We start from the raw sequence: 7,733 nt of genomic DNA, 5'->3' as shown, positions 1-7,733 counted from the left end.
GGACCACCCATCCCGCCATGCTTATATTTTAGTCTGTGGTCTATGCAGTGTTGTGTATATAATAGATTGCAAACAACACATATTCCATGTAGAAATGATAGAAGCCAAGAGCCACAATAAAAAAAGTCCCACACTAGAAAAAAAAAGTCCTGATAAAAATGAATGAAAATATATCAAAATTGAGGTATAAATATGTTAAAATTTAATTGAAAAATACATTTAAGTTACATAAAAAAAATGTTAATTACTTACTTAAATCACATATTAAAATATAATAAAATAAAATTTAATACAAGTCTAAAATAATAAAATGTAAAACAATAGTCAACAATAAATACAATTATAGTACCTATATAATTATAATAATAATGTTATAAAATGTAAAATTATAATTAAGTACACCTCTTTCTTATTTTGCCCTAGTTTTTTAATAGTTCTCAAATCTTTTACAGTATCTAAAGCTAATTTCGCTTCACCTACGGAAATGTCCATTTTTATTTTTCTAATTAATTTCCAAATAGTTAGATGCTTATGTCCACAGAGTTTTGAAAATCGGTTCAAGTCCTTCAGTCATAATATTATTTGTTCAATGCCCTCCCCCCCATAAAGTGGCATTATGTACATTACACTTACACCCTAAAATACAAAGCACAACTGTAGAATTGTACAAGAGTAAGATTTTCGGTATATTTTTCACTAAACTTTTTTTCCGATTACCGAAGCCAACATATACAAGCTCCATGAAAAAATAACAATAACAAATTGTTGATAATATCCACATCGTTATCACTCCCGCGTAACATAATTTAACTGGAAAAAAAACAGTTTTATATCAAGTTACAATATTTTTAAGTCAAAAACTCTCCTAGTATTTTGATTTACACAAACATTTACAGAGTTGTTTAACACTGTGAAAAAAAAATAAATTCTCATAATAATATAATATAATTAGAAAATAAATGACCAACATCGAAATTTAATAGAGTTAACGAACCGGTATTGGTATAGGTATGGAGTGTCAAATAAATTTGTAGTACCAGCTTTAAAACGTCTTGTTGTGGGTACTATCACCATCTGCCAGTTAGTTTGACGTAGACTATAGCGAATAGTTAGGAACCCTATAAAACATTTACTTATTAAGTACAAATGAGTTAAGTTAATCAAATATTTAAATCTTAGATTAAATATACATAAGTTAAGATTAAAGTTATTTTCTTAATTTGTAAAAAAGAGGGCAAGTAGGCAGGGTTGGGCAGTATCTTCGATACAAGTATCTCAGATATATATCTTAGATACAATTGTATCTCGTATCTTGTATCTCGATACAATTGAAGTATCGAGTATTTCACAAAATAATTTTGTCAAAAAATACTCGATACTTTAAAAAATTAATTTTATAGGTAGGATTATTTTTACTCCCTCATCTACCAACAGCGACTGTTTGACTATGTTTTAGTGTAATACTATAATATGTGTAAAATAATATGCGCTGTTAATTTAAATTTATAAGCCCATAATTTAATTGCAGTACGACTTGTACAAAATTATTTTTCAACCTATTAGCCATATTAAATTATATCTGTGTACGCACCTGTGATGCACCAGACATACACGTTGAATGGGACTTTACGTCTTTACCGTACGTCCGTACCTATATTAGATATCCATATCCGTAATCTATACCAGTGTTTCTCAACCTTTTTACTGTGGCAACCCCCTTTTTGAATTTCAATTTTTTAGCGACCCCCTACATATATTTTTTTTAAATACTATTAATAATCAATACGAAAATTACTGTGCATTGTACACAACATAAAATATAATACTATATGTAATTATACAACATATAATATTATAATTATTTTTAATAAACAAAATGTATACCAAATATTTACAGATACATATAATACATACAATTTTAATTCATACGCGACCCTAAATAATAAGTTGGCGACCCCCAGGTTGAGAAACACTGATCTATACGACTGTACAAATTACATAGTGCATCATACTATTCGTACTTGTAGACTGTATGTCTGTATAGTGTACCTTTCGCGTGACAGATGACGGCGATAAAGTAGGTAATGAACACAATAATATATTTATACTTAATTAATATTTGAAATTTTAAAGTTAAATGCATTTAACGTTTTTTGTCGTATCATTATATACTATTCGATATGATGATATCTATAATTAATTTTTATTATTATTTATTTATTTAATTTAACGATTGACTTATTATAATATATTTATACTTGACTAATATTTGGAATTTTAAAGTTAAATGCATTTGTCTAGATTCACAACCTACCTAATTGTGTACAAATAAAATTAAAAAAAAATCTTATGCGTCATAGGCTATGACTAATTTTTTCAAATGTATCGAGTATCTAAATATTTAAAATGTAAGTATGGACTACCTAGTATCTCGATACTCCAAACCCAAGTATCTAGTATCTAGTATTGCGATATTGCATTTTTGAGTATCTTGCCCATCCCTGTTAGTTGTTAATCGTTTATAATAAGAAGCAAATTAGGAATCAATTATAAATCATTTTAGCTGTTATGACAAATAAGGTTCATATTTTTTTCAATAAAATATAATACATTCAGTAATATTGTGAGTTGTGTTGATATCGGATATTAATTTTAATAATAATATTATCATTTAAAATTGTTTATAATCTATACTCTATGTCAAAGCTATAAATACTATTGACATCAAAGATACATATTAAGGTGATCGCAAAAACTTCTCAACAGTGTAACAAACTGCCCTTACTAGTAATTACTAGTAACTGTTTATTTGTTGGCAACCAATTATATTATGGATATGAAACTCTTTAGTCATTACTAGGGTTCGGATTTGAAGGCAATATAATCAATAAAAAAAGCATTTAAAATGTAAAAAAAGGCAAAAAAAAGGCAATTAATAAATATATTACAAAATAAAATAGTGAACATTTTTTAAACGCTTTCAAATGCACACATTATGAGAAAAATACAAATTAAAAATGAGCATGAATACTAAACTACATTAAGTTTATGCTATTTTGTATAATTAATAGATTACCTTTTTCTTTAACCTGGTGTGTCCTAAGAATTAGTTAAAAACAATTTTAAAAATTAACCTACTTGAGTTATACCAGTTAATTTAACACAAAAAAGGCATTTATAAGTAAAAAGGCAAAAAAAGGTAAAAAAAAAATGCATCTATCGTCTAAGAAATTAAATGAAACACATTTTTATATAAAAATTGTTTGTCTATTATGATTAATAAAAGAAAGGCATTTGCCTTCAAATCCGAACCCTAGTCATTACTCAATCTCTATTCTGTATCTGACATCTGTCCAGACTCAGAGAGAGACAGTCCAGACAGAGAGTTAAAATCTGTTAATGTATAGCTTTTTAGTAAATTGTTAGTAACAATACATTTTTACTCTAGTCTATTTTATATAAATCAATTAATAAATATGATCTGTTTAAATTAATTATGTAACGAAATGCATTACTGTTAAAAATAAGTGAGTGATTACAGTACTGATATGTATTATTGAAATTACTCTTTTGTTTAAACGATAATTGTTTGGGAATATTTTGATAAAATCTTAAAACATATTTTTCATACATTTCAGGATTTATAATTATTGAATTGAATACTTTATAGGCAACAACAGACCATTTGTGACCAAATTGAACACATTTTATAAATATTTAATCAACTATACTTTATTCGGAATGAGATTGTACCCCGGCAGCGACCTGTTTTCGTTGGGCGGTGGTCAGACGCCGTCCCCAATAAGGTGACGCATTGGGCGCCGCCACTGAACAAAGCCACGCTCATGCGCACAACTTGGCACCCGGGGTACAATCTCATTCCGAATAGAGTATAAATACAATTATACAATTATAAAAATGTTCTATTATCAAGAGCTTGTACATGTAGTTGGAATTAAAGTTGTGTATTTGAATGAAAAATTTAGATTTCATTATAATATGTTTCTTAGGTATTGTTCTCCTAAATTATTATCGTATTTACTTCTATTGTGTGTAGTAACACACACAAGTATTTTTTATGTTCAAATCCTCAAATCCTTAGCTTATTAGTTTGTAACAGTAGCAAGTGGCTAGAGGCACAGAGGCATGTGCCTCACGCAAAATATTATTAAAAAATTATTTATGATTGATAAATTGTATATGATTGTTTATTCATTTAGGTATATTAGAGATTTGACTACATGCAGCGGACACAAGTCCGCTGTGCCCCTATCCACCAAGTGTATGGTATACAATTGTTTGCACTTGTCAGTACGAATTACACGGTGATGTGGGACACAGAGCGTTTTCATCAGTAACAATGAAAGAACTAAATCCAAACTATATTTGGTGAAAACAAAATTTAAAATATGCATATAAGAAGCGAGTATGGTTGTAATGTTGATGATTTTTATAGAACAAGAATTAGCATTGCAGATAAACACTGAATATTATGCTATTGATATGTTTAAGAGTTTACATCCATTTTACCAAGGCTTAGAATTGTTCATAGTTATGAATTATAATGCCTAATTAATAGTTAAAACTAAATTTTTACATTTTATTTTATAAATTTTATAAATAGCTCAATAGTTATACAAAAATAAGTTTTCCATATCTCTTAATATGTTGCATAAATAATTTTTCACAAAAGGGCATGAATTATAGGTTTTTTTTTTAAATTTATTTTTATAGTTATAAAAAATTTGCAAGAAACTGTGAGTAAGTTTGTGGTACGCCTATGTTAATATAATATATCAGGCATTATTTAATAATTATAATTATTACCCAACACTTTTGTCACAAAATAAAAATCAATGCCATCTGTATATCTGTTTCATTAAGCTTTCAGGCAGTGATAAGATGCTACCATTAGGATCAGGTGCTGTTATGCGACATTTATCTCCAAGTGCTTGTTTCAACTTCCTGCCAATGCCAGAGACTATGCCATCTGTACCAGTACCAGCCACTTCTGCATCTACTTTATTATTTGTTTGTTCTAATATGGACCAGTCCCATCAAAATGTGCCAATGGATTATATTTGTTATGATACTAAGAACAAAAATAGTTATTAGTTGATTTTCAACAAACTTGACAAATTTTCTTACCCGATCAAGTATTATGGTATTTTCAGGATCTTCTAAATGTATTTTATGCGCTACACGTACCAAACCATCAAATGCATTAAAAGCAGCCGATGTTAGTGTACGCACAATTGTTGCACCAAGCAATCGTAGAGCATCTACCTTTTCAAGTGGTATTTTCATTGGGATCACTACTATGGAACCATATCCCTTAACCAAAGCAGTCATGGCCAATCCAATTTCTATAATAAAATATCAGTAAATAGATAAAAAAAAAACTTAAAAGTACTAAATAATTAAATACCCATGTTTTCCAATGAAGGTTCAATTATTTTTATTCCAGGTTATAGCAATCCTTGACGTTCAGCATCTTCAACCATTTTCCATCCGATTCTACTCTTAGTACTAGCACCGGGATTTAGAATTCACATTTTGCCACTAAACACAATAATTAATATTTATAAAAATGTTATGTAAGCTACATGCTATATTTATAAATACTTAAAAATCTCGCATTCAATGCCCTCTGCTTGAGGTATTCGATTTAACTTCACCAAAGGTGTATTGCCGATGACGTGCAATATATTTGGTAAAATTTCATTTTTATTATTTCTAAAAATTCAAAAACTGTAAAAGTGTAAAAGTGTGAAAGTGTGCTACCTAAATCATAAATAATATTAACTTACACATTTTCATTGTGAATAAGAGGTGTATCTTTCGCGCATGAATATTTATCTTTGGACTTGCTTTATCTGGTCTGAATTTTTCAATAAACGCATCGATATCGTAACCAATACATGCGTCTTTGATTTTCACTTCTTCGATCATCGCCTTGTTTGCCAATACTACAGCTGGAACTGCCATCGTAACGCTATAATCAAATGTACAACACATACACTTGTTTAATCCGGTAGCCACTTGTCACAATAATTAGCATCGATTAGATACTCACCAATCATATTATAATACCCGACTGACCAATTATTCGTTTAATAGTACAAATTTATAGTACGAAAACTATTAAAAACTAACGTATCATAAAATGGTTATCATCGTTCAGTTCAAGCTTCAAACGATGCTTTACTTTGTCGTAATATCCTGTGACGAGCTGAGGCTCCTTTCGGATTGTATGAACCGTGAAGCGTTAATCAAATAATGTCCGGAATAAACGTTCATTTCACACGAACAAAATGACAGATAACCTCCAGCCGGCTACCGAACGTTGATAAACGAATATGAAGTGCAAACCACGGTTGTAGGTATATTATCTTGAACCGTGTTGCAAACCGCTGCTTGGACAACGAGTATTGCGATAACAAGACATGAGTTGATAAAAATATAGGCATAGCGTTTCCCACTAAACCGCACCCAGGTTGCACCGACAATCGTCCCGAGTGCAGGCCGGTGCAAGTGTAGATGAAACGGGTTGCTACTACTACTACTACTACTAATACTACTACGATAATCCACTACCACGATAATATAATGCTCCGAACATAATATTGTTCCGAATGTCGAATGCTACGAATACAAGATCTCCGATTATACACAACTACGAATGTAGATCAAACGGGATAACACCAATGCTACGACAATATGCTACTACGACATTCATGTATAACTCCGAAAAAAAATGTTCACTGCCAACCATAACACTACTCCGATATCAATTACTTCGAACATAAACTATACCGATATTATATTATTATCCATATCATCGATATGGTTCAGAAAAATGAAACCGCTTTCATAAAATAGTTCTACCGGTTTGTAGAACGAATTTCTTAAATTCACACCGGTTTCAATTTTAAGGGGAAATATACGCCGGTTTGGGCAAACGAATTTCTTGTATATTACTCCGACGTATTTGTATCACGTGATTTGCATTTTGTCATGGGGATAATCGCATGTCTACATGATAATTGATAAGTGAAAACCATTTTAATATAATATAAGTAAATAAGTTATATATTTATAATAAGTTATAACAGTATAACATTATATAGATTTTATTAAAGCATATTAAACCACACTCCATGATGTAAAGGAAATCTTCTCAGAGTTCAGAACTTCAGAAACACCTAAATTGGTAAATTGGCAAATTGGCATTTTATTATTTGAAAATATTTTAGATATTACCAAAAAAACAGGATGTACTATGTGCCTATGTTTTGAATTCAATTATATCAATGATACATTATAGATGACATTTTCAAGTATTACTATTAAGAGATATTGGTTTTGAAATAATAACTTGTTTTTTTTATTGTTGTATATAAATTACCATTTTGTCCATATTTTGACAAAGAGCTTATATGATTTATGCCTAAATTTAAATTGGTATATTAAGTAGATATTATATGAGTAAGCTTTTTAACAATTTTCAACATCAAAACAAGAAATTTAAATATTTTGTCTTACAGTCGTTTGAGCCAATCTCTATGATAGATAAATTAATATTATGTGGTGTTCTTATCTTTTGGAATACGTTTTTGGAACAATTTAGTTTAACAATTAAAACATATTATATTATCTGCTATTGATGGAAGTTTGGTAGAATTTCTCCCAAATAATAATTAATAGGTAAATATAAAAATGATAAATTTATT

At 29.3% G+C, this 7,733-nt stretch overlaps 2 long non-coding RNA genes across 4 annotated transcripts; both read right to left on the bottom strand.

Moving 5' to 3' along the window:
* Positions 1 to 635: 635 nt before the first annotated feature.
* LOC107884917 lies at positions 636 to 5,042 on the bottom strand. 2 transcript variants are annotated; one of them, XR_001680235.2, is made up of 3 exons: positions 4,828 to 5,042; positions 995 to 1,118; positions 636 to 810 (listed from the first exon to the last, which is right to left on the bottom strand). It is a non-coding gene; the product is annotated as an uncharacterized LOC107884917 (long non-coding RNA). The 2 variants fall into 2 exon arrangements; XR_001680234.2 differs by having other exon boundaries at positions 636 to 1,118.
* A 444-nt stretch (positions 5,043 to 5,486) lies between these two features.
* On the bottom strand, positions 5,487 to 6,330 carry LOC107884916. Of its 2 annotated transcripts, none has more exons than XR_001680232.2 (4): positions 6,077 to 6,330; positions 5,811 to 5,995; positions 5,626 to 5,751; positions 5,487 to 5,562 (listed from the first exon to the last, which is right to left on the bottom strand). It is a non-coding gene; the product is annotated as an uncharacterized LOC107884916 (long non-coding RNA). The 2 variants fall into 2 exon arrangements; XR_001680233.2 differs by having other exon boundaries at positions 5,626 to 5,736.
* Between the last annotated feature and the right edge of the window lie 1,403 nt (positions 6,331 to 7,733).

The sequence above is a fragment of the Acyrthosiphon pisum genome, chromosome X (genome assembly GCF_005508785.2).
Source record: "Acyrthosiphon pisum isolate AL4f chromosome X, pea_aphid_22Mar2018_4r6ur, whole genome shotgun sequence".
Taxonomy (NCBI): domain Eukaryota; kingdom Metazoa; phylum Arthropoda; class Insecta; order Hemiptera; family Aphididae; genus Acyrthosiphon; species Acyrthosiphon pisum.
The sequence above is the reverse complement of the archived record's forward strand: the minus strand, read 5'-3'. Positions and strand labels throughout refer to the sequence as shown.